Source organism: Apodemus sylvaticus, chromosome 3, assembly GCF_947179515.1.
Source record: "Apodemus sylvaticus chromosome 3, mApoSyl1.1, whole genome shotgun sequence".
Lineage (NCBI taxonomy): Eukaryota > Metazoa > Chordata > Mammalia > Rodentia > Muridae > Apodemus > Apodemus sylvaticus.
The window spans coordinates 163,440,386-163,468,017 of NC_067474.1; positions in this window are offsets into that span (position 1 = coordinate 163,440,386).

Genomic DNA, 27,632 nt, shown 5'->3' on the forward strand with positions numbered 1-27,632 from the left:
GGGGTGGGGGTGGGGGGGGAGACGGTCCAGGGAGGCGGGCTCCTCAGGGGCAGGTGATGGGCAGCTCCCCCCCACCCCCCCCCACACTCCCCACCTCCCGCAACCGCAGGATGGGCCAGGGCCGCAGACCTGCTGTGTGACTTAGAACAAGTCGTCTACCGTCTCTGAGCTTGTAGGTTCCTCACCTACTAGATACTAGAGTGGGAAGAATTGCCTTAATGTAAATGGGGGCGAGGCGGGAGGTTTGGGGGGGGGGGGGTAAGCAGGGCGAAGGGAGCTGAGGGCTGGGGGAGGTCCCTCTCCCCCGCTCATCACAAGCTACCATGTAATGGGGTAGAGAAGCTGGAGGGGACAGAGAAGCTCTTAGACAAACAGGAGCCTAAAGCAGGTGCTCCGGGCTGTGGGAGCACCGAGACTGTGGCTGCTCCCGGGTGGGGAGGGGTGAGACCTGTAGGCAGCGCCCCTCCCTCAGAGACCGTAGGCTTGAAGAGCACAAAGGGGGCCAGTCCCAGATGAGAGAGGCAGGAGGATGGTAGAGGCCAATCAGGCTCCCTGCACACACACACACACACACACACACACACACACACACAGCCAGAGCGGCTTTCTGCCCATCCCAGGTCTTCCCAGCCTAGGGGACTCGGACACTGCGGCTCTGAAGCAGTTTCCAGCCTGCAGACCATTAGGTCTCGTGTTTTTCCGCCCCGAGGAGGAATGGTTTCCAATTTGCAAAGCAGAAAACTGCGTCTTTTAAAGGACTACTGGGGCTCGTTTGGACCTGAACTTTTCACCGTTAGGTTTTCCTTGAGTTTGAAATCTCTGAAAACGCTGGGCTCTAAAATCAGCCCTTCTGACCCTCGCGGGTGTGTGGTGTTCACACGCATGCGCCGTGTGCCGTCTGCTGTGCACGCCCGGTGTCTACCTGAGTCATTCTAGGGACAATCTTGGGGAAACTCTCAGCCGGGGTGGCAGGATCGCAGCCCCGGGAGAGAGGTGGGTGGAAATGACGTCCTACTTCAAACTGAGGGTGTCCCGGTGAACTCTCCTTTCAGTGCCCTTCCCAGTGGCTGGTTACTGACAGCTCCAGCATCCATGAAAGGAGTGTGGTCAGTGCTGGAGGAGAGCCTAGTACTCCACCTATCCGAGGATTGGCCAGGAGTCTGACACTGCTCTGACCCCCAGGCCACCCTGCGATGAGTCCACTGTCTATTGAGACAGGCAGGAATGTTCAGAGCTGAGCAGCTGGGGTCAAAGGATCTGGGTGGAGAGAGGAAACTCTAGAGTCCAGCCTTGACTCTACTGAGGAGATCCAAGGCCCCAGGGCTAACAACTGCTGCTTCCAGCCCCAGAGATCTGGAAAGGCCCAGCAAGGCCACCTGGTCCCTCCTCTGGTCCCTCCTCCGGCAGCCACCCTCTGAGATGTTACCAGTCTCATCCCTGTCCCTGTTTGGCCCCTGTCAAATGGGAACGCTGAATCTAATGAGCTTCAAAGACAACCCAGCTCTCTTCCAGAATCCCTAAAGGGTCAAGATGTAGGCTGTAACAGAAGACTGGAGATAGCTGGGGAGGGAGGTGTTGGTTCCCTGAGATCTTGGGGTCCCACAGCTGGGAGTCAAGGGAATCCCATAATAGGGGGTCCTTCAGACTGGGGTGGGGCAGGAGCTGGAGTGAGAGAATGAGGCTTCCAGGATCAAATCACCTCTCCTTGTCTGCAGGCCCTGTCACCTCAGGAGACCCACACAATGAGCAGGAATCTAGGCATACTTTGATGGAGGACTGAAGAGGCCCCAGCAGTCCACTTATTCTTCTGGGCAGGTCAGGGCAGAAAACAAACCCAACTGATTCTTATTCAAACGCTGCCTGCCCCTGGCTAAACTGGCAGTAGCAGGAAAGCGGCCGCTCCCCACCCTGCAACTCTGGCAGGCCCTGACATGACCCAGGGCGTGAACTTGGTCTACTAAACATCACTCCAGGAGAGGAATTTGTCAGGGTCTCTAATCTAGAGCCAAAGATCCTTCCCCGGGCCTCCCAGACTCAGGACCTCTATAACGGAAACTCTTCCAGGAGTAAGGGAAGTCCTTTGAAGATGGGGATAGGGACAAAGACTCTTTCCTTTATCAGTACCTGGGGCTTGGCCCTGCCAATCAAAGTCCTGATTATCAAAGTCCATTAACTCCATCCATCCATCCATCCATCCGTCCGTCCATCCATCCGTCTATCCATCCATCCATCCATCCATGCACACAATCACCTATCCATGTGCTCACATATGTATTCATCCACCATTTATCTACCCAATCATGCTTGCATCTACCTACCCCACTCATCTATGCATACATGCATCCATGTAGATATCCGTCCATCCATCTATCCACCCACCCACCATCCATCCATCCACCCACCCACCATCCATCCATCCATCCATCCACTCATCTGCCTGCCTATCTATCTATCTATCTATCTATCTATCTATCTATCTATCTATCTATCCATCTATCTATTTGCCCACCTACCCACCCACCCATCCATCTACCCATCCATCCACCTATCCATCTATCTGCCCATCCATCCATCCATCCATCCCCACCCATCTGTCTGTCTATCTATCTGTCTGTCTATCTATCTATCCATCCATCCATCCATCCACCCATCCATCCATCCATCCACTCATCTGCCTGCCTATCTATCTATCTATCTATCTATCTATCTATCTATCTATCCATCCATCTATCTATTTGCCCACCTACCCACCCACCCATCCATCTACCCATCCATCCACCTATCCATCTATCTGCCCATTCATCCATCCATCCATCCATCCATCCATCCATCCCCACCCATCTGTCTGTCTATCTCTCTGTCTGTCTATCTATCTATCCATCCATCCATCCATCCACCCACCCACCCATCCATCCACCCACCAACCACCCACCCATCCATCCATCCATCCACCCACCCATCCACCCACCCACCCACCCACCCATCCACCCACCCATCCACCCACCCACCCACCCATCCATCCACCCACCCACCCATCCACCCACCCACCCATCCACCCATCCACCCATCCACCCATCCATCCACCCATTCATCCATCCATCCATCCATCCATCCATCCATCCATCCATCCATCCACCCATCCACCCATCCATCCACCCATTCACCCATCCATCCATCCATCCACCCATCCACCCATTCATCCACCCACCCACCCACCCATCCATCCACCCACCCACCCACCCATCCACCCACCCACCCATCCATCCATCCATCCATCCATCCACCCACCCACCCACCCACCCATCCACCCATCCATCCATCCATCCATCCATCCACCCATCCACCCATCCACCCATCCACCCATCCATCCACCATTATCCATCCACCCACCCATCCATCCATCCACCCATCCATCCATCCATCCATCCATCCATCCATCCATCCATCCTATCCATGCATGTATACATCACCCACCCACTCATCCTTCCACGCATGCATCCATCCATCCGTGCTTCAATCCACCCACCTACTCATCCATACAGGAACCATCTATGTACCCACCCAGGCATTCGTTGCGCCTTATTTGTACTTTCTATATAAAAGGACTGTTCTTTTTGTTAAATCATCCCAGACTTGACTTTGTGAAATCCTTCTTCCAAAAGGATTCATGAAATTCTCACCCTAGACCCAGTCTCAAGTTCACTAATGCCCAAGAATGTCTCTTGATTCTCACGTCTCCCTGCTTATCATAGACTGCAGCTGTTACCTCAGATGCTCTGCTCCAAGCCTCTGTCTGGCCTGCTAGGGCAGTCAGGCTGCCTTGTAGCTAGCAGGTAGCAGTTACTGCTATAGTATTTGTCCCCAGACAGACCAGGAAAGGTTTTATCTGGTGGCTGATATTTTTACAAAGCCTGATTTCTTTCTGGGTTAATTTCTCTCAGGTTTGGGCAGCAGGCAAGAACCAAAACCAGTATCCTATTTTTGTGAACCACACAATGAAGCTTTTAAACCAAGGCTCTCATCCAGGAAGTCCAGATGCTATTATACTCAGAGGGACCCGGGACCCACCTGTGTCTGCAACGGGTGGGGATGGGGGACCATCTGGATAAAAGCCAGAGGGTGCCCTGTCAGTCAGCCAGATGCTGTCCACATCTGGATATCAGAAGAGGGATCTGTTTGGCTGCTTGGCAAGTCAGGACTGTAAATGACCAGTCCTCACTCAGAGCCAGACCTACAAACCATCGATCGCCAAGGATCCGAGAGGCGCTCTCACAAGTTGTGCTAAGCAAAGGCCATGTTGTGGACTTCATCCTCACATAGTGTCCGTCATCACCTGGTCTGAGTTCGAATCCCGCCTCTCTTGTTTCCTGCTTCCCCTCTGTCCACTTCCCATTTCCTTCCCTTACGATGGACATGGTAGGTGCCATCTGCTGCTGACTGACAGGAAAAATCTACAGAATGTCACCTGCATAGCAAACATTCAAAGTCTGCTGCCTGGGGCTGCAGAGATGGCTCAACAGTCAGGAGCATTAGTTCTTGCAGAGGACCAGCACCCACCTGGTGGCTCACAACTTCCCTAACTCCAGCTCTGACAACCTCTTCTGACCTCTGTGGACACTAGGCACACAAGTAGCACACATATACGTGCGAGCAAAACACTCATACCAAGAAAATAAATAACATTTACAAACTCAAGGCATGCTGCCTATTTTTGGAGTCATTCTTATCACTCTGCAACTGAGCCCCAGTAAGACTCATGTGAAGCCCCTCAGGATGGCACCTAGGTCAAGACAATTGGGAAACATAATTTCCCAGTGTCCCAGTTTAGCATCATCTTCCGGTCCTTAGACTCCTTTTAAGCACCTTCCCCAGAGTCAGGAAAGTGCTACCTCTCCTTCAGGGCAGGTCTGCCTGACCATTGCCTCCTGTCTTGCCTCTTCTCCTACTGACCAGGTGCCATATGTGTGCTGCATGATACCAGGACCAGATGTCATGTGGGAAGAACCAGCCCCACGGCGCCTCTTACCACAGCCACGAAGACAGGAAGCTGGGTCGCACGCTGGTTATTGCAGCACCTGTGGAAACTTATTCCCACAACTGGGGAAGACCACTTGTTTGGATTAGGTCCTCGGTCCCAGAAAATACTGGATCCCTTTTCTGTTTCTGGTGGGACACAAGAGTGCAATAACTTATGTCACTGGTCACCTTTGCTCTCAGGGCAGGAGTCAGGAGTGGGGTAGGGGACTCCATGGTACTCCACAAGTCTCCAGTCAGATCTTTTTATCTTTGAATGCCCAGTGCTTGGCACACCACGGGGCTGTACATAGGTGTTCTCAGGGGTGCAGGGGATTAAAGAAGCCTTTCCCAGGAGGTTTAAGACCCTGGTACTGTCTCCCAGGATAGCCGTACCTGGTTCCAAAAATTGCCCTCTGTAGGGGACCCGGATGGCACAGGCTAGCATTGAAATCCACACAGATCTTTCTGTTGTCCTTACCTTCTAGTTCTCAATACATTGAGACCTGAGCCTGCCACCAATGCAGCTCCATTCCTAGGTTCCCGGGTTGGCATTAAAAGGAGGGAGCGGGATGTGAGAATCTATGGCACGCGGGATGTGAGAATCTATGGCACGCGGGCCTACGTACCATGAAGTCCCCCTCTAGTGACTTCTCGGCCTGGGGTTAAGGTAAGATGCTCGTGCCCTGGTCCCCTAGTGACATCCTCCAACAGCCCGCCCTAGATGCTCCCCTGGGTCTCCTCCTTCCAGGGGTTGGCAGGGACACAGCGGCTGCTGGTGCCAGCAGTGGACAGGAGAATGGAGAGGTGTCATAGAAAGAGGCTGGGGCTGCCTGGGGCTGCACAGTGACTGCACCTTCCCTGGCTCTGGTCCCAAATCCTCCCTTTTACGACCTTGGGCGAGCGACTCAACCTCCCCAGTCTCACTTGCTTCCTTCCGTTGTGAAACAGAACTTGAATGTCTATCTTTGGGGTAGTAGTGGGCATTAGGATACAAAGGGCCTTTACCACCATGCCTGACCCATGGCTGGCACGCTGTGTGAGCCTCGGTTACTGGTTGTTGTAGGCCCGGGGTAAGAAGAGGTTCAGACTGACATCCACAGGGATGTGGGGATGGCTTGAACAGTAACAGGAGGACTTTCATCTCTGCCCTTGAAGGGGCACCGCCAGGCTCACTGCCTGTATCAGTTCGGTCCCCTAAGACCACCTGAACTGCTCCAGAACAAGCCTCTTCGAGATTCAGGTTCTGGTGCAAGAATGCTGTGTGACGCTGGGGAACTGACTTGCCTTCTCTGAAGTCACTTTCCTGCCTGCAAAGTCTGTTTGGCCCCAACGTCTTCTGAACTATGTTGTCTTTCCTAGCCCAAGATTTACAGTGGGACTCCATCTCTCAGGATACTCATTGGGTTCCCAAGGCAGGAGACAGAATCTAAGACGCAGCAGTGAGGCCTTCAGACCTAGCCTAATCATGGCTCAGAAACCCCAGGTACCCCGTGCATGATACTGGCTCAGGCCACAGAGACACATTTGTGACAATGCTAACTTAACATGCAGGCAGGACATTTATATTCTTTGTAAACTATCACATAGGTGGGTCTGTTTTTCATTTTATTTGTGTTTTTGTTTGTTTGTTTTTTGAGACAGAGTCTCATTATATACTCCAGACCAGCCTTGGATTTAGTAGCCTCCCTGATACTGAGATTATAGCATGCACTTCTACACCAAGCACAAGTGGTTTTCTTGAAAAAAAAAAATAAATAAGAAAGAAATAACTACAACAACGCAGAATCCTGGGCAAAATGGAGACTTCTGCTTCATATGAATCAAAATCTAGCACCTGTATGGTGGTGCACACCCTTAATCTCAGCACCCAGGAGCCAGAGACAGGAGGAACTGAGAATTTGAAGCCAGCCCAGTCGACAGATAGCGTTCCAGGATAGCCAAGGCTATATACAGAGAAACCCTGACTTGAAAACCAAACCAAACAAAAATTCAGTCCCAACTTGGACTCTTCAGGTTGTGAAGTCTCAGAATAGGCTCTTTGACTTCTTAGAGGCCCGTTTCCCCACAAATCCCCTGAGGATAACAACCTCCACACCGTGAGAAGATCTCAGAGCTTAAAAATATGACCGCATGTGTATGTGTTCAATGCCTGACATCCAACTACTGGCAGCTGCCATTATGGGTACTGCCACTGCCAGCCTGTCATTGTAAACAGGGGGCAGGAGACCATCAGCCTCGTGTGTCCCTTCTCAAAGAACTGGTGAGTAACCCCAGGAACATATTAACTATCATTCACCTCCTGGCATTCCAGCCAGGGCAGCTGGGGAGTGTGGTCTTGTGGTGTCCCTGTGTGGGGCATGAGCTTGCTGGGAAGATTCCGCTGGCTTCCCTGAACTGGTCCCCAGCGATGTCCCTGCCTCTGGCCTTTGTTGAGCATCTGGAGTGCATGCTGCACCGCCTGCCCGTGAAATGCGACTCGTGGAAAAACATGCATATTTGCAACTGAGCACGTGTTTCTATTCTGGGCTGCCGCCGTTCTCTTTATTTATTTTCCCCGGGATATTGGTGCTTTGGAATCCAGCTTTGGAGGGTGTTTTGACAGACTTTGGCGCCTCTCACGCTCCACGGGCAGAAACGGGCTCCAGTGGGGGGAGGGCGGGCAGTGAGAGAGAGAGAGAGAGAGAGAGAGAGAGAGAGAGAGAGGGTTTCAGATGACAAGCCCTCCCCTCCCTCGGCTAGGACAGGGACAGCGATTCTCACTGCCCACACTTGAGCATGGTGGAGAGGGAGAACTGAGGGGAACTGGTTTCAGAGAGAGGAGGAAGGATCTGGAGAAAGAGAACCAAGCGTCCAATGAAAATCCTGCAGTTGTCGGTTAGCAGTGCTGAGACTGTTACTCTCGGCGCCCGTGCCATCTTGGGGTGACTGTATTTACAACCAGCAGTGGGTTGGTGGCTTCCTTGGGGAACCCACCATATCTCTAGGAACCCCGCTTTGCAGTCCTCAAACCAAGATGCTGTGAGAAGCAGCTTAGCCAAACGGTTAAGCCTGAGGCACAGACCAAGAACAGCCTGCTTGGTTGTGTCCTGGAGTCTGGAAGCCGATTGTCGAAATAACACCGACTGATGATAGATCTTGGACAGTCCCTTCTGTGAGACCGTTGTATGTGGGGACAAGGACCATCAACCCAGCAACTCCATCTGCCTTTATGGCCAGGTGTGCCGGTTAGTCCGGAAGTCCTCGTTACAGGAAACAGGGCTTTGAGCCGTCACGGCTTAGCACTGTGGCTAGATACACAGAGAGGCACTTCAGTGCCTGCCTCCGTGGAGACTGGGCCTGAGCAGTGTGATGTAAGAAAATTACTTGGCATCTCTGGTCCTATTAAGAAAATGAACTGAGCATCCGTCACTCAGGAACGGGGTATCTTTAGCAGTAGTGAGGCGTTCTCAGGAAGCAGTGGGAGGCACCACAACCTTTGGGGTTACGACCATGATGTCAATCCCATTCAGGTCGGGACATTCACTATAGAGTGAGCATTCTTCATAATCAAATCCAAAGAGCCATCTCCCGGGCAGCCTGGCCCAAAGCTGAGCATATGATGAGAGTCTGTGCAGGGGACACTGGGCACCTGTCACCTATTAAAACCAGGGCCTAGGAATCTCCATTTCAGGCCCATTACGCCCTCCATTCCCCTTTCTCCCTTTTCTCAAGCCTTTTCAGGATTCTAAGGACAACAAGAAGAGAGTGTCAAAGGGCAAGCTGGGGTGTGGATCTGGATCCTTCAAAAGGACAGCTGTGGGGGCGTGGGGACTGTCGGGAGGGCAGTGATGACCAAGGCTTCCTGTGATCCCAGTTCTATCTCAATCTCCAGGTCCTGGGGCCTTTGAGACACTTTTCTGAGGCTCTGGCCCTGGAAAATTTCCCAGGATTGTCAGTAAAAGCTGCCGAAGCTATTGGACAGAGAGAGAGAGAGAGAGAGAGAGAGAGAGAGAGAGAGAGGCTCAGAGACAGGAACAGGTGAATGGAAAGTATAGATGAGGAAGCCAGCCAGTCGGTGCCCCAAAGGCCAGTGGTGCCAGCCTGGGTATCAGAGCACAGACTCCAGTGAAGGAAAGTCAGGAAAAGGAACGTAGGCAGCCAGGAAGGATGATGGACAGGAAAGACCAAAGGGTGTGCATTTGAAAGATAACCCCGAGAAGGAGAACAGCCAACAAAGAGCACTAGCAAAGACAGCAGACCCTGGAGGGAGAAGATATACCAGGAAGAGGCTTGAGTGGGCATGGGGGTGGAGAGTCCGAAATGGACACTGAGCTTCAAACCAAGACTGTGAGGCGCCTGCCTGCCGGGCTGGGCTGCTGCCCAGAGCTTCCCTTGAGCCTAACCGCTGCTTCTCTCCTTCTGGCAGATGCCCTGATTCGGGGAGGTCTGCAGTAGAAGGGGAGGGGGCAGATTGAGCCCATGTGTTCGTGTGTGTGTGTGTGTGTGTGTGTGTGTGTGTACACCAGTGTCTGTGACCCATAACCTGAGCTTCTGCGTGTCGTGAGTTATCAGCAGGGATCCTAGGCAGTGGTCTCTGGAGCCCGGGGTTTTCTAGCATCCTCCAGCGAGAGCGTGGAGTGGCCCACAAACCGGGGCTTGTGGGAAGATTAGGCTGGTCCACGTGGGTGTGAATCCTGGGTCTCTGTGTGCATTGTGTGCGCCTACGAGCCACGATGAGACTATATTTACCAGAAAGGAGTATGGATTTGTGCGTGGAGTGTTCGCGAGTGCTCTATACGTAGTGTGCGCGCGCGTGTGCTTCATTCGGGGCTGTTGGCTTCCGTGCGCTGTCCGCGGTGCTGACCGAGAGTGCAATCAGACTAGGACCGGCGCAGACTCGGGAAGCATCCGTGGACCAGACAGGTCGAACAGCGGAAGCCTCCCGGGAGGCGTCTCCTAGGGGAGTTGGAAAAAGTTCTCCCAGCGGCAGGGCTAGCCCTCGGGACTCGGCGTTACTCGTGCTGTTAATCTTTCCCTGACTACCCTCCACACCTACTCAGATGCCCGCCCCATCACAGATGGGGATGTTCTGGGCCGATCCAGGGACCCTCTAGCGCTGGAGCTCCAGAGGTCCTTGCAGGCAGCGGCACCTGCAGCGGGATAACCGCAGCCCAAGACTCAAAGAACGTCCCGCCAAGCGCGTGAGTGCGCTTAAGTAGGGGGCAGCTACAGAGGCCGTAGTTCACCTTTTCCTGTCCCCTCCCTTCTCTGAAGCCCGGCGAACAGCCGGATTTGGGATGGCTTCAGGCTGACGCTCAACTTTTATGGACCCAGACAGACACCCACTGAGATGAGCAGGGGTATGGAGATAGGGAGCCAGGATGATTCTGGACACTAAACACGCTCCTGCAGACCGAGGCTGCAGCCGGTCCCCAGCACGTAGATGTAAGCCTGGGGGCGCAGGGACAAGCTCTGAGATCTGAACTCTGTCTCCATCAGCCAGGGCTTTCCTGGGGCGTTGAGGCCCTTGCCCAGGATGGCCTGAGAACGAGAGAACTTCCCTCGCTTACCCCCAACTACCCCCTACCCACTTCCCCGCTCAGGCCGGGGTGCAAGTGGCGCGTTAGACCCTTCCCCTCCTCGGAGCAGCGCATCCCCAGTCCCGATGGCGTCCAGCGGCCGTCGCACTCACCTCGCTGGCCGAACCGAGCTAGGCTGTACACGGATGCCACAGGGGTTAAGGGGCTTCGGCCACCTCGCCGCGAACACTTGTCCCTTGAGAGGAATTTCAGGAGGAAAGGTCCTCAGAGCTGTAGGAGGCCAGCGGCCCCCAAGCTCTGATCGCGGGCGTGCAGACCGCGGCCAGGTCGGTGACAACTACGTCCCCAGCGCGCACGCGAAGCACTCGGCGCCGCCGCAGCCTTTTATCTGCTGCCCGCCTTTGTTTGGGTCCCGGTTCCTACCACGGGGTGCGGGGGTGTCCCGGGTAGCCTCTGGAGTCGCGCCGCCCCCTGGCCACTGGCGCCTCCAGCATCAGCGCCTGCGGGCTCTGCGTCACCATCAGGCTAGGGCTTGCGCTCCACCGCGCGCTGCTGTCTCCCAATCCCGCCGCCAGGCGCCGCCCTGGCTGCCGCTCCCCCTGCGGGAGCCGCGCGGTGGTACAGCCAGCTCCCAGTGTTGGCGAGCAGGGACTGAGTGCAGCGCAGCGACCCCTGGGGGTCAGTCTCAGTCTCTGCAAACGGACCTGGCCATGCCCCCTACTGGCCCCCGAGGTTCCTGGGCTCCCAGGTCTCTCCCAGGCGTGCGCTCCTGCTGGCTGCTCTCAGCCCCATCTGCCCAGCCTTGGCACCTCACCAGCCTGCTGGACACTCGAGGGCATCCCCGGGTGCCCTCCGGAGGTGGCTGCCAAGCCCAGGCGCCTGGCACCATCTCTTCCTCCCTTCTCTATTCACCTCTTTGGCAGCAGAGCCCAAAGCCCTGCCAGCCCCCTGGGACCAGGCACTGGTCCAGTAACAGCACAAGGTCCGCCTAACACCCCCTGCTGAAAAGATACCCAAAGAAGAAAGGGTCTAGAAACCAAGGCTATATCCCCGGCTTCATTTCTTTCAGTGCTCCAAAGGCATTGGCCTTGATGTCACCCAAGGAGAGCCAAGGGAACCCTCAAAAGGACCTGGCGCCAGCCTCCCGCTGCAGGAGGGATGCCACTACCGGCTAAGAGGCCACCCAGGTGATTATGACACGAATCAAGAATGTGAACTTTTGGAGAACCAGGAAGATAGAGAAACAAGTGAGTCACAATCTTGACCCTCAAGAAGTCCCCATTTTATACAAGAGAATGCAGGGTTGATATGAAATAAAGGTATCAAAAGCCCCACATCTAGCTCTTTGCGGTGTAGCCCATGCCCTGTCTGTATTTTTGAAAGAGGGAAACCTTTGAAACCTAGGGGTCTGGGAAATGACTTAGTAAGTGTTTGCTGCTAAGCCTGATAACCTGAGTTCGATCCCCAGGGCAAACCCACTTCTGTGAACTGTCTTCTGACTTCCACTCATGCACTGTGGAGGTATGCATGCACATCCCCTCCAAACATACATACTATAAGTAAGTAAATAAATAAAAAAGTTTTAATTAAAAGATAACTTGGGAGTTCTCTAAACCCCTCTCACTTTGGGGTTCTGCAGTAAGGTCCTGGTCAGCTTTCTCGGACACAGCCCCTGGGGACTGCATTCGCTGGCTGGCTGTCAGATGCACATTTAGGTACTTATGATCCTGGGTGACCTGGGACTCATCGTGTAGATGCAAATGACTAGAGTCAATGTTCCTGCCCTGGTGTTCTCAACCCTGTGCCACATGCTCAGAAATGGTTTTCAGGGGACCCACCACTGGCCAGCCATCAACTCTGTCAGAAGATATACAGTGAATTCATGCCACCCTGAAGACATTAGAGTCTGCTCCTGGCAGGAAGGATCCAAGAGAGAGAGAGAGAGAGAGAGAGAGAGAGAGAGGGGGGATAAATAGATAGATGATAGATCGATAGATAGATAATAGATAGATGATAGATAGATGATGATAGATAGATGATGATGGATAGATGACAGATAGATAAATAGACAGATAGATAGATAGATAGATAGATAGATAATGATTGATAGATAGATAGATGATGGGTAGATAGATGATAGATAGATAGATAGATAGATAGATAGATAGATAGATAGATAGATGATGGATAGATGATAATGGATGGACGGACGGATGGACGGACAGACAGACAGACAGACAGACAGGCAGGCAGACAGACAGACACTAGGGCCTAAAATGGAGGGTGTGTTTATTGCTGCCACAAGAGCAGAAGCCCAGCATGGTATTCTAGATAGAACAGCCCCTCAGTGCCTTGCAAATGTCCAGCTCCAGCTAACATATCCCAGGGGAAGGCAGAGAAAGAGGAGCCATGGGGGAGGGTGGGAGGATGGAGAATCAGGGAAATATTCATTTCTAAGGGAGCAATGGGAGACACACAGTGTGTTCCCAAGCCCAGCTGAGCGCAGAGGCTGCTTTTCTTGGTTCTTTTCAGTTTGTTTCAAGGAACCCCCTTTAAAGATTCCCCCAAAGTCCCAATGCTGTTCCCTGCAATCTGACATCAGAATCACGGGGCACATCGTTTGTGTTCCCAGGGTGCTGTGCCTCCCACTGACCCTTGCTTGTGGGTAGGACCTCATTCTCCCAGAAGCTGCATTTAGAAGATTCGATAAAGGTCCCGATTATACTCTCTGGTTCATTACAGTCATGTCTCCCCTCTCTCTAGACCTCCAGGTAATCTCCAGAGGGCCAGGACTAGTTTTGCCTTTGGTAAGGGACCTACTTCAAAGGAAAAGAACAGAAGCAGGGGACCTGACCATGGACTGTGTGTGTGTGTGTGTGTGTGTGTGTGTGTGTGTGTGTGTGTGTGTGTTGCAGGGTGATGTTCAGAAATTCTGAAAGGATATGATTTTCCAAGGCCATCAGCAGGGTTTTAAAATGCAAATAGAACCAGGCCTTTGAAATAGGTCTGCTGTAAAGGAGAGCCCGCGGTGGCAGTGGCACAGGCCAGTGTGGAGAGCTGTGAGAATCCTTCTCTAGGGCTGATCTCAGCTCGTTCTCCCCCTGTCTAATCCCCCTGTATGAGATCATGGTCCCATCCCAGGCACTTCCCTGGACACTTCCCCGAACCCCTTACCTCCAGAAGCTTCCCAGAGATGACTCCAGTGGCCCTGTGATGGGCCCAGCTGTGAGGTGGCAGCAAATGCAGTTCCCCATTCTCCCCTCTGACTCTGCAGTCCCCTGTCACCATCCCCTCTGCCAAAAGTGTTTCCCGGGTCTGGTGCCCGGGGACTGCTTCCCATATACTCTGTCTCCCTGGCTAACTGAAAAGTCTTCTTTTGAAAGGGATGGGAGCCATAAAAGGCCACTTTGTCCCTGGCTCTCTTCCTTTAATGCTCCTTCTGTCTGCTCTGCAGCTACGCACCAGCAGGGCCTCAGAGCTAAGCCTCCCAGCCCACCTCTAGGGCCCACTCCTTACAAGCTGCAGTGTGTCCTTGGGGAAGTCACTTCCCCTTGCTGAGGCCCCACTTCCCCTCTTACTGTAAAAGGGAGAAGGAGAAGCACCTGCCTCACGGCAGTGGCTATCAAGGTTTGCAAGGTAAGAACATCTCTATGGAAAAGCGTTGAGCACATTGCATGGCTCCGATTTGGGTAAACATCAGTGTCTTTTCAGACTCCTACTGAAAGAGAGCCAGCTCGTCCTGTTTCTTTGCTCCATCAGTGAGGAAGATTGTGCACAAATCAGGTTATCTCACCAGATGGCTGAGCAGCTGAGGGTTAAGCCTGTGGGGGAGGGTGGGGAGTGTTTATCTTTAAAAATATGGGACATTAACATGTTGTCCCAGCATGGTGGGAGGGAATAAATACCTTTGGAAGAAGTTCTTTTTTTTTTTAAATCTGCAAGCACTGTGGCTTTGGGGGAAAGCTGGGGTTTGTTTGTGTGCATGTGTGTTGCATTAACTGTGTGAACTTGGTGAGTTTACTTGCTTCACTGACACTCAGTTTACCCATCTGCAAGATGGGATTAGTGAGGGCCTCCGCCTCCTCTGCACTTGCTGCAAGCTTTATGACAGATTAGGATGTGTTTCCAGGCAACTGTTAATAGTCTCTTATGCAGAGTTTAATTTGATGCAGTCAGAAAGATAAATAATAGAATGATTGGTTGTGTTTTAGCAATTGTCAGACTAGTTGGGAAAGAGCTTGGTAAACTCACCTGAGTTTGCTTAAATTGCCCTCTTGAGGTCACACAACAAGTTAGTGGAGGAACTTGGGCTGAGTTTCAGGCCTTCTGGGGTCCAGGTTTGCACTTCCCCTGAAGTATGCTCTTTCCTCTGCACAGCCCCCCTCTTTCCTGAAGCTTCATTTGGGAGTCTGAGCTTACAGAACTCCCATGAGGAGAGAATAGATGAACTTATCATGTAGGAGAAGAAAGAAGTTTGGAGGAGAAGACAGAGCCAGCTCCAGTCTGGGTTGCTCCACACAGGGCTGGGGGGGAGGGGGGCTGGCCGCTAGGCAGCACACCCCTCCTCCCCCAGCACGCTGCAAGCAGCCAGGCCTAGCATTCCTTTCCCAGCCTCACTTGCCTCCTCCAAGGAAAGAGGCAGCCTGTGCCAGAGTGAATACAATCCAAGTTATTAATTGCCTGCAACAATTAGCCTCAGCATTGGGCCTGCAGCCGCTCAGGCTCTGAAAGAGGGAGTCAATTACAGCTCCATCAATAGTCACGCTGCCGTCATCTCCTGACAAGATGCCCCCAGCCCCTACCCGTGTTTTCTGCTCTGATTCCTAACACCTTCAGAGGACCCTGTATTGCTGATGCCTTTGAGAATGAATGTCAGTCAGGAGCAGACCCAGAGGGACGTTCGTGTAGCAGAGTCATAGCACTGAGAGAGAAGACAAGGACTGTGCCAAAGACCTAAATGAGTGCCTTCAACTGGAACAGCCACAGGAGGCGGGGCGTGGCCATTAGGGTCTCCAGGTTATGGCTGCAAGTAGATCCCTTGCTACAGTGGATTGGGAAGGGGAGGTTAGAGACATCCCCTAAAGTTCTAGGGCTTTTATCATGTACTTTTCTGTACCTGGGTTTAGGTGCATGTGAAGGCCATGCATCCACATCAAGGCTCTTCCTCTATAGCCCTTTGTCTTATTTGATGAGATATAGTCTCCCATCGTGTGTCCAGCAAGCTCCTGGGATCCTCCCGTCTCTCTCCAGTGCTGGGGTTACAAGCTTACACGGTCACTTTCATTTCAGTCCATTGGTATCTAAACTCCGACCCTCAGCCCTGCACAGCAAGCACTTTGAAAACTGAGCCACCACCGCAGACCAAGTTCTAGTTCGATCTAATCCCAATTCATTCACAGGCCTGCTTGGCAGTCTGGTAAAAGCCATTTCTCATCTCTGGGCTTCCGTTCTTACCCGCGCCCCTATGAGGGGTGATTCTGGAAGAGGTTAAGCAAAACACACATCCAGTAAGGTACACAATGAGCTGGAAATAAAGATGGTGTTTCTATTCTGTGTGTGTGTGTGTGTGTATTATATATATAACATATATAAAAGATCTGAAAGGAGAGACCATGACCCCAGAGAAGAGTGCAGTGCTGGGGATGAGACAGGCAGGCAGTTAGAAGAGTTAGGTGCTGGCCCCAGATTTTCTGGAACCCACTTCTTGGATTTAGTGTCCTTTCGTATCTGGCCTCTTGTTCCTGCTTGCCAAGTGAGAACACCAAAATAGATGCACTCAGAGGTGCCCCGACAGAATCTCCCAGGAAACCGTGGGAGGACGGATGGATGTGCAGTGGGCACGCAGCATCAGAGGAATGGGAGAGCTCTGACTTCCAAAGACAGGGGTAGTTAAATGCAGTGCGATGGCCCAGAGAACAGGAAATTAAGCACACAATTCTCTCTGCAAATGCACACGCCTGTGTTTACAAGCGCAAAGGAAACCACATACTTGTTTGTCAAGATAATAAAAGTCATCTTCTGGTTTAGAACTCCTGAGAGAGGCTATGCAGGAATCCATACACAGAGCCTACCCCTGGCCCCGAAAACCGGAGTGCAGTTTCAGAACCATGGACAGTGACCAGCATCTGCGTGCTTGGATAAAGCTTTGTAACTGTTGAGTTAAACCTTGGAAGTCCTATATGTGAGGCTTGGAGTGAGTGATGTCGTGCAGTGTTCAAAGTTCAAGTGTAAGTTTGTGCTGCCTGGCTTTCGAGTGCTCAGTGTTGCCACCCAGTCCTTGAGAGGGCAGAGGTCTTGCCCGTCACCTGCCTTCTGCTCCTTTGTGGTACTCAAGGTTCCTGGCAATCCTGCATCTGCTCCGCAGCATGAAACCCCAGTCCATTCTGCCCTTGGCCTGTCCCCAGCTTCCTGGTACAAGTTGGCCAGCATCTTAGACTCCACCCAGCTCTGCTATCCCACTGGCGCCAGGAGACAGGCCAGTTTTAACCCTGACCACCAGGACCCATCCAGAGCTCTGCAGTGACAGCAAGAAAGCACTTTCCTGGCACATCCCCAGTGAGGAATCTGTGTGGCTCTGATGGGCTGCCCCCCAGTGCCAGCTTCTATTCCTGCACATCCTGTGTGAGCAGGGTGCAGGACACTCTGTGCCCAAAACACAGTGGTAGGGCACTGAGCCAGAGCGGAGGACTGATGAACACATCTGAATTTCATTAGGTTATATGCCCTTTAGGCAGCAGGGGTGCTGTCAGCCATATCTGTTGTGATCCTAATCAATGGGTACCACGGATTTAGTGCCAGGCTCTGTGTGCATATACTTTTACCCAACCCCTGCCACCACCACCCAGGAAGTGCATCTTTTTATTAATCTATTTTCAGAGGAGTAATTAGTGGCTTTAGGTCGCCAAGAAGATAGATTAAGGAGTCCAGTGTAGGCAACTTGATTCATAGCACAGGTTCATTAGCACGTTCTTTCTACTCTACGGTAAAAACAGAGTCAGAGATGTCATGGTTCCCATGAGCACAGACATGACAGGCTCAGCAGCAGATCTGAATGGAGGTCTACCACAGTCACCTCTATCCCTCCGTGGTGAACACACGTTCGGACACTCCGTCTTCTTACTCTGATCTGTGGACTTCCGGTCTCACCCGAGGTCTTCAGCATACTGTAACATCTCTACACATCTTTAGGAAAGTCATCGCCAAGACTTTTGTTCTGAGGCAAAGTTCACATTCAACTTGAGACTGAGATTGAGTTGACTGATAAGACCTGCTTCAGGAAACTAGAGGGACCAGCCCCAGGGAGAGAGTCACATCCAGTCTTCCCAGGGACCCAGGGAGCAGGACTAAAGGCTGCAGACATCCCAGAGCACTGGCTTCCTCTGGCACAGGTCTCTACGTCATCCGGCCTCTTCAAGCAAACAGCAGGACCAAGGCCCTGCCCGGACAGGTGTTTGCTTCCTGGCACTGCTGTCCCTTTGGCCAGCTCTCTTTTGTATTCTTCCTGGCATCTCTGAGGCCTCATTTTGCATCTGGGCACGTTGGGGGACAGCTGCTCTTGTTGGCAACCCAAGCCACATCTGGCAGATGTGTCCACAGGATGCAGAGGGAATGTGTGAGTAGCCTGTGTGTGTGTGTGTGTATGTGTGCAGCCTAGCCAAAGCTGCTGGCTGTGCTTGAAGAATTGGTTTGATGATTTCCCCTCCCCCTCTTATTTTCCTTTATCTCTCTTCCCTCTCTTCCTTTTTCTCCTTCTCTTTTTTCATCCCTTCCCATGTTCCCACATTCCCTGACCTCTTCTTTTTATACTGGTCTCAGTAATCCACTACCATCTTCCTTCATCTTCCCATGACCCTAAGGGAATAATCATCTACCTTTTAGGGAGATAAATGTAATGTAGAAGGTCAATATTTGCAAGGCCTGGTGAGTTCAAGTCCAGACCACGGGCTTCTGCTCTCCCAAGAGTTGGGGGATGGTAATACCTCAGAGAACCACTTTCTCTCAGTCTCAGATGGGTTGTTGGGAGGTTGCGTTTCCTTTGAAGCTTTGAGCTGATATCATCACCCAGCCTAGACTGTGAGTCTCTGAACCTTAGTTCCCCACCCCGACTCCCAACTCCCAGTCAGCCCAGGGCAGTGAAATTTATCAGATACAAAACCAGAGAAAGAGAAATGGAGTCAGAAAGAAATACAACCAGGCTATCCCATTGAGACCCAGGCACAGAGGACTTTTCCTCCCTGGAGATCGTGTAACTGTCACTTCTAGTCATCAGGATATGTGGCCTGTGGCTCAGAGCATAGCACTTGGTACCCAGTGACCTTGATGGCCGCGTTGCTCCCTGCAGGCTGTTGTCAGTATTGCCTTGTCTCTCTGAACTCACCTTGAAGTTACCTCACAAAACAGCTGTAGACGCCAGAACTCAGGAGGCGGAGGCAGGATGACCTTTTTCCTACGCTAGCCTGGGCTACATATTGGCAGACTGTCTTTTAAAACAATAAACACACTGAGCCGTGGTGGTGCGCGCGTCATTAACCGCAGCACTTGGGAGCAGAGGCAGACGGATCTCTGGGAGTTTGACAGCAGCCTGGTTTACAGAGTGAGTTACAGGGCAGCCAGGGCTACACAGAGAGACGCTGACTCAAAAGAAGTAAGTAAATAAAATAAAAATGGAAGGACAAGCATAGAAATGGTTACTAAAGACAAGTGAGGCTACCTGTGCACCATGTGTGGTGCACAGCAGACCCTGGGCATTGTCATTGCTGCCTCACAGGTGAAGGGGACAGCGGTGTGATGGCAGCAGACCTAGGACAAAACCCCAACTGCCCAGGGACATCTCAGGACCTGTTTCACAGACAGCTGCTTGTTCTCAGTGTCCGTTTGTTTGTTTAGTTAGGTTTAGCTAACAAGGCCCTTGAAAGCCAATCGTGATACATGCATTATGACATCTCATAGAGGGTGTGTTACATCATCTCACAGAGGGTGTGTGGGCTCAGCACTCAAGCCATGGAGTCAGAAGACTTGAGTTCAAATCTCACTTCTTCCAGTTACTTGCTGTGTGACTTTGGGCCAATCACTAAACCATGTATGTTGTGCATTGATAAAGAGGGCTCATAGCGGTGCCTACTGACCAAGGCTGTGCAAGGGGTGTGGGAGGTGGAAGTGTGATTAGTAAATTTTACCTAGCATTATATTTACTTCCTTAACAATCCTAGAAGGCTTTATAGAGAAGGTAACAGAGCCAGACATGGGACCTGTAATAACAGTACTTAGGATGTACTTAGGATGTACTTAGGATGTACTTAGGATGTACTTAGGATGTACTTAGGATGTACTTAGGATGTACTTAGGATGTACTTAGGATATACTTAGGATGTACTTAGGATGTACTTAGGATATACTTAGGATGTACTTAGGATATACTTAGGATGTACTTAGGATGTACTTAGGATGTACTTAGGATATACTTAGGATGTACTTAGGATGTACTTAGGATGTACTTAGGATGTGGCCGGGCGATGGTGGCACACGCCTTTAGTCCCAGCACTTGGGAGGCAGAGGCAGGCGGATTTCTGAGTTCAAGACCAGCCTGGTCTACAGAGTGAGTTCCAGGACAGCCAGGGCTACACAGAGAAACCCTGTTTCCAAAAATAAATAAATAAAGGAAATGGAGGTGGGAAGATCAGAGTTTCAAGGACAGCCAGGACTATAGAGCAAGCTTCAGCCCAGCTTGGGCTACATCTGACCTTGTCTGAAAAAATAAACCAAACTGTCAAGCCAAAAGAGTTAATTATGAAACTGAGTCACTAGGCCAAGGTCACACGGCAGATGTGATGGTAGAGCCTCCGGAATGCAGGATCTGAAGCCAGGTTTGACTGGTTCCCAGGCCCATGCCTTCCACATGACAGCCACACACCAAGAAGCATGCCCAGGACGGAGTCTGTGGCTCCTCTGGGACAGTGCCAGCCCCTTGCTTCTGATCGCCCTGTCTTAGCTGGCAGCCCACCCTTTCCACTTCTACTGGTGGGTAGTTTAGCCCACCCCTAAACTGCACTCCCCCTTACTTAACTGCACCAGCGGCCCCCAGGTCCCCCCACCTGCCAGCCTGCTTACCGTGCAGGTCCCATGGGCTCTACAGAACCCTGAGCCCAATCCTTGTTTGCCATCTGGACCTCGTATGAGGAGCTGTGAGAGCCGGGAGAGTTCCCTTCCCCCTGTCCTTTGATGGTTGTGGGGGTGGGGAGGATTGGTGTTCCAGAGGCTCTGTTCCCGACACTCCCTGGCCCTCCAGGTCCCTCTCCTTCTCTATGACCTCCTCCTAGCCCTACAGTCTGCACTGACTTCTCCTCCGTCGCTCCAGGCCCCTGTCGTACACCCTGGTCAGGCTCCTGGGTGCCCGGGCTAGGCTCCCGTCTCACCTGGAATGCCCTTCTCCTCACTGCCAGGAGAGTCATCCATCCCTAGGCCAGCTCATCCTGTCATTGGAGAATCCACCTCCATCCTCCCGCACCTTGTCTCTCCAGAGTGCCACCCCACCCCCTCCCGGCTCCCTAACAAATTCACATGTCTATTTCTGCACTTATCCCAGCCTGGCTTGCATTCTATATGGAGGTTGTTCCCTAAGTGTGGGGACTCCTAAATTACCACAGGGGGCCACTTCCCAGGTAAGGGTTCCAGGAAGGTTTAGGGGAACCTTGAGCAGCAGATCCTGGAGCTGTGGAACCATCTGGCTCCCACAGTCAGGTTAGACACACACACACACACACACACACACGCACACGCACACGCACGCACACACGCACACACACACGTGCACACGCACACACACACATACACACACACATACACACACACACACACTGCTCTCCTCGCTCTCCTCACCCCAGAGATGAGAATCTGAGGCTGTCCTGTGTTTACATGCTGTTTGTGGAGTACTACCGGCCTGAGTTCCTACTGCCTCACCCCTAACAAGGCTCCAAAACTGTGGTGCAGGGCTGGGCTGGGGCACATCCGAGTCTGCAGTTCTCACTGGTCAGTTAGCACCACAGCAGTACTGCGTCAAGAATCCATGGATGCACTGGACAAGAAGTTACTGTCTGGCTCCTGGCTCTAAGTCTGGTCAGGAGCTCTGCGGTGGGCCGTGAGACAGGCCACTTCTGTAATGGGAGGTCCTGGAAAGGTCCAAGGGTCATTCTGTGTCCCTCTTCTCTCAAAGCTAGGAAAGTGCACCAAGCCAATTGGAACCCATAAATATGACCTATATCCTAGGGCTGGAGAGCCCTCCTAGGGCTCGGAGGTTAAAAGCACCTGGTACTGTTGCCGGAGACAATTCAAAGCTAAGTGCCTGCTGCCCACACTTGGCAGCTCACAGCCACTTGTAACCACAGCTCTGCCCAAGGGGAGGTAGGCTCTGCCCAGCCGTGGCATGTAGAATGTAGAATGCCACTTCGAGAGACCCAAGAACAGAGACCAGAAATGCAATCTTTCATGTGCATCTATGCCTTTCTTCCCACTTACAGAGGAAACTGACAACTAGATGGTCTGTTGAAGCCACTAGGCAAGTCCCCAGTTCCCCCCCTTACAACTACAACCTACAGAGTCATTGGCTCATTCTCATGCTCCCCACTAGAAGCTGGGCCAGGCTGGCTGGAAAGCAGCAGATCAATGGCAAGAGGACGCCCCAACCTCAGCAGTGCTACCTTGAGAGGGAGCACAGGTGCCTGCTCACGTCTGAAGAGGCAGAGTGCTGGGACATAGGCCATTACCACACTACCTTCTGGCACCAACTGCAGTCCAAATGCTGGGCGTTTTGAGGTCCCCTCAAAGCTTCAAGTTGGGTTGACAAGGTGACTCAGCAGATAAAGGCACTTCCTACCAAGCTCAGTGATCTGAGTTCAATTTCTAGGACCTGTATGGTGAAAGAAAGAACCAACCGTCACAAGTTGTCTGTGACCTCATGTGCAACGTGCATGCTCGAGTATGCACACAAAAACACACATGTACACACACAAGAGCACACACACAAACACACATGCACACGTGCCTGCAAACACACACGTGCATGCACACACACATGTGCATGCACACATACACACACACACACGTGCATGCACACACACACGTGCATGCACACACGCACACACACACACACATACACACATACGTGCATGCACACACACACACACACATGCAGTAAACTTAAAAATGCTTACCCTGATGTTCTCATAGCATTATTGCTCAGTGTGGCCTGAGAAACTGTGGGGAATTTATTTTTACCTTCCTCTATCTGTTTACCTTCTGTTTAAAAGAGATCTATTTTTATTTTTAATTATGTGTTTGTGTGTGTTTCTGTGTGGGTTTGTGTACATGAGTCCAGGTGCCCAGGGAAACCAGAGAAGTTGAATCTCCTTGTGATGGTTGGTATAGGCTCAGCCCAGGGAGTGGCACTATTAAAAGGTGTGGCCTTGTTGCAGTGGGTGTGGCCTTGAAGTAGTGTGGCCTTATTGGAGTGGGCATGGCCTTGTTGGAGTAGGTGTGCCACTGTGGTTGTGGGGCTTAAGACCCTCACCCTAGCTGCCTGGAAGCCAGTCTTCCACTAGCAGCCTTCAGATGAAGATGTAGAACTCTCAGCTCCTCCTGCCCCATGCCTGCCTGGATGCTGCCACCATGTTCCCACCGTGATGATAATGGACTGACCCTCTGGACCAGTAAGCCAGCCTCAAATATATGTTGTCCTTTATAAGATTTGTGTTGGTCATTGTTTTCTGTTCACAGGAGTAAAACCCTAACTAACGCACTTCTGGAACGCGAGTTACACACAGTTGTGACCCTCCTGGTGTGGGTTCTGGGAACTGAACCCAAGGATCTTCTGGAAGAGCCGTGAGTGATTGTAACCATGGAGCCATCTTGCCAGGGCCACTTCCACCCAATGTTGATAGCAAATGACTACCACCCCTTTCCCTCAGTTTCTAAATCACCTTTTCCCTTCCAGCTACTTGATTTGGATGGAGACGGCGCAACTGGGGTCAGGATAAGCCAATCAGAGTAGTCTATTACCCCAACGACCACTGCATGTGGGACACGGCCATCATGACCTGGTGGCAAATTCAGTTTAGTAATCACTCTTAATGTTGCTATCAATTTGCTTGGCAAGAGACCCTCGGTTTTCCGGGAGGACGTGAGCTTTTCCTAACCAGAGCATTGGTTCTAAGAATAAGGGCACTGCCAACCAAGGGGCTGAGAAGGTGCAGTTTGAGGTGCAGAATCAAGCTATAGCCCGAGTCTTGGTTCTCCATTTGACCTTTTCTTTGTCACTTACAACTGACAGGGTCTGATTAAATCAACCCGAAGTCCCATTTCCTGTGTGACCTTTCCCTGGGGAGAGGTGAACAAAAATCAGGCCACTCCAGATAGGGCACCAATGACAAAGCAGAGGAAGGATCCCACCCAAGCCTAGATTGGTGACCCAGCGAGTTTATTGGGTTTGCTTACAGGAGCGAGGGTGGGGGCTTGCTTATACAACTGTTGGCGATTCCAGATCAGCCTCATCTCCAAAGTGTCTCATCCCAACATGGACGATAGTCTCCCCATAGCTGCATAGATTAGGGTACCTCCATCTTGTTGAGGGTCTCCTGCAGGGAGAGTTGAGACAGTAGTGTCTGCCATGCCTGGGGCCCGTAGTCCACAATGATATCATCAACGATATCATAAAATATTGAACAACCAGAGCCAAACAAGAGTGCTTAGAATCATAAGTTTGTTGTGTCCCTGAGATAAAGGCCAGTGCGATTAAACCTGTCTGGGGGTGGGGGGCCTGGGAAGAGCTTTAGCCGAGCGAGCATGTGGAGAGCCAAACTTCCCTACCGCAGCTGTTGCTGGGGCAGATCATCATCCCCTTGCACACAGTTGGTGCTCGGGAAGTGTATGGATTGACTGACGTGTCCTATAGGCAACTTGAGCAGGAAGAATCCTAGGCGGAGTGACAGTGGGATTCAGGGGACAGTGCCGGCAGAAAGCTAGATGTCGATTATGAGCCTAAGGGCTGGCTTTCCATTCAATGAATCTAAGAACCAGAATGGAGATGAAGGCAGCATGTGGTGGTTGGCGTGCTAGGCTCCCGCCTGCAAAGGCAGCTGAAGCCCTCGGGGCTGTGCTTGGGTGGTGTGCTCCGAGGGGTCCCTGCGTTTCCTGCTCAGGGCTCACGGAGAGAGTATGTGCTGGGGATTCTGGGAATTCCATCTGGGGAGGTCTCGCAAATACTGACATTGACACAGAACTCTCTACGAGCTGTATCTTAAAAATATGCTAGCCTGGGGCTTACACGGAAATCTCTTTCTCTCCTCTGGACCTTGTTTTTCCAAGTGCATGGCCGGGACCAGCAACACCAGCAGCAACTTGTGGGCAGTTGTCAAAATGCAGGGGCTGGGAAGATGGCTCAGTTGACAAAGTGCTTGCCACTTAAGCGTAAGGATGTTCCGTCCTTGGTGCCTACGGACAAATCCTGATGGTGCTCACTTGTATTTTAAGTGCAGGAAATGAAGAGACAGGTGGATTCCAGAGGCTTGCTGGCCTGTCAGTCTGTCCTAATTGATGAGCCCTGGCCTAATTGATGAGCCCCAGACCCAGTAAGAGACTCTGTCTCAAAAAACACCTTGTTTTTTCAGCTCCTAAGAACACATCTAAGGTTGTCCTCTGGCCTCTCTGTATAACAGAGTACATGCTTTAGCACACAGCACATGCACACACACACATGCATGCACATGCACACACACACATGCCAGAACACACACAAACACATTCACACATGCGCGTGCACACATGTACAAGCACACATGCACACACACATGCATGAACACACACAAGCATGCACACACACATGCATAAATTGTAGACTTCTGACCCCATTCATGTCAGCTAATTGCGATTATATTTTAGACTAGATTCTCCTACTCTCTCTCATGCTGGTTAGAATCACCCAGGCCTATTTAGAAAACATTGTTGGCTGGATTCCCCTACCCTTAAGGTTCTGACTCAGTTGCTCTAGGTGACAACCTGGGCATTGGGACCTCTGAAAGTCTAGCAGGTGCTTCTCATATACAGCTTAAGTTGAAGATCAGAGCTTGAATTTTTGTGTATGCCTCCAAACATGGGTGGATGGGGGTAACTCAGCCTCCCTGGCTACAGCCCTGAGCCCAGGAGGGTGTGACTAGCTCCAGAAAAATGCAGCCAAGAAGTCTATGGGTGAGCATTGAGTAGCAGTTTCCAAGGTGAGAGAGTCCCATACTAGCCGTGCAGCTGCCATGTGGCTCCCTGTAATGAATTCGATAACTTGGGGCTGGGGTTCAGCATTTGTGTTTTAATAGGCCTTACAGGTAGTATTGCCATGGGCCCAGATTTAAGACTTCCTGGTGTAGTAAGAAAAGCCCTAGGTTAGTAGAGGAGGTCAGGTTCAAACATCTCACTCTGAGTGTAAGAGATTTACCATCTTTTAGAAAATTATATATATGTATATATATATATATATTTGCGTGTGTGTGTATATACATACATATACACATACATATACACATACACATACATATAAATGTTTGTGGTGTGATGTGTGATGTGGAGTGAGTGAGTGTGTGTGTGTGTGTATGTGTGTGTGTGTGTATGGTGTGTGTGATGTGTCTGCATGAATCTGTATGGTCCACATGTGTAGTAGAAGGCACTGGTATCAAATCCCCCTTAAAATTGGTGTTACAGTCCATTATGAGTCACCATGTGGGTGCTGGGAACTGAACCCCGGTCCTCTGGAAGAGCAATGAGTGCCCTTAACCACTGAGCCATCCCTCTAGACCCTGCATATCCTCTTTTAGCTTCAGTTCCACATGTATAAAATAAGAGAGGGGCAGGAACCAGCTCAGAGCTGCCTTGCTCCCTTGCTGTTCCAAGGCAGGCATGACTAATCCATCATAGCACTCTGGATTTCTCCCAGCAACTTTCTCAGAGGTGATTAGGTCAGCACTGGAGTGAATGCTTCAGGCTGCGGCTGGTCTCTGAGGTCAGGTACAGGTTTTGGAACCCATGTTCTGTCTCTGCTTCCTTCTCCTCCCTTTACCCTTAGAAAATGAAGAAGTTGTGCATCTCTGAGACAGGTCAGGTGACAGCCCCTTCCACACACCTCATACCTCCTCACTTTGGCTGAGGCTGGCCCTGCCTACTAGGACTTTCGTCATCTCCTCCTCTACAGTAATCTGCAGCCTCTAAGGCATGGTATAAAGGCCAGTTCCTCAGGGAACTGTCATGGCTCCTGCAGACCGGGACCACCCGGTGGCTCCCTGCCTGCCCCGTGCATCTATTCTGTGATCTGGGGAGCACCAGGCTCTGAGCAAAGACTAGAACTCCTGGCGAAGACAAAGAGAGAGATTTGAATGGCTGAATGAAGAGGGTGGTAATGGAAGGTGTCCTCTGGCCATGGCACCTCCCACACAGCACTTGATTGGCAGTTGGTCCAACTCCCACCTATCAATCCTCCATCTGGGACCAGTGCTGGCCCTGGCATGGACTAGAAATGCAGAGTCCGGAGGCTCCCAGGGTGCCACCTGCACAGCCTGGGTGCCCTGCACAGGGAGCTAACAGGCAGGTGAGTGACACCGTTAACTGCAGTCAGAGGATGGACCCCTGGGGGGGGGTAGTCAGGTCAAGGCCATGATTGTGCTTCACATCAGGCTGAGCTCAAGGACAGGAAAAGGCTGCTTCTCTGCTCCCCTTCACACCCCCACCCACGACACCCCGTCCAGCTGGGAGAGAGGATGGAGAAGTCCATTCCAATCACATTTACTGTGTCCCTACTGTGTTCCACTACCAGAAGGCACGGGGCCTCAAAGAGGCAGACCCTGCTCCCAAAGGAATGAAAAAGAAAGACACACCTGTGTCGAACCCAAGGACACATCCAGTCCTGTGCGAGGTAACTACACATGTAATACCATCCATGCGATTTTTGAGTGACAGGAGTATACACAGAGCACCTACTATGTGCACGTCCCCAGAGACGTGGATAGGGCACCTACTGTGTGTGTGGACCCCTGTGGGTTGCTCACTGGGCCCTAAGAGCAGAGAGTG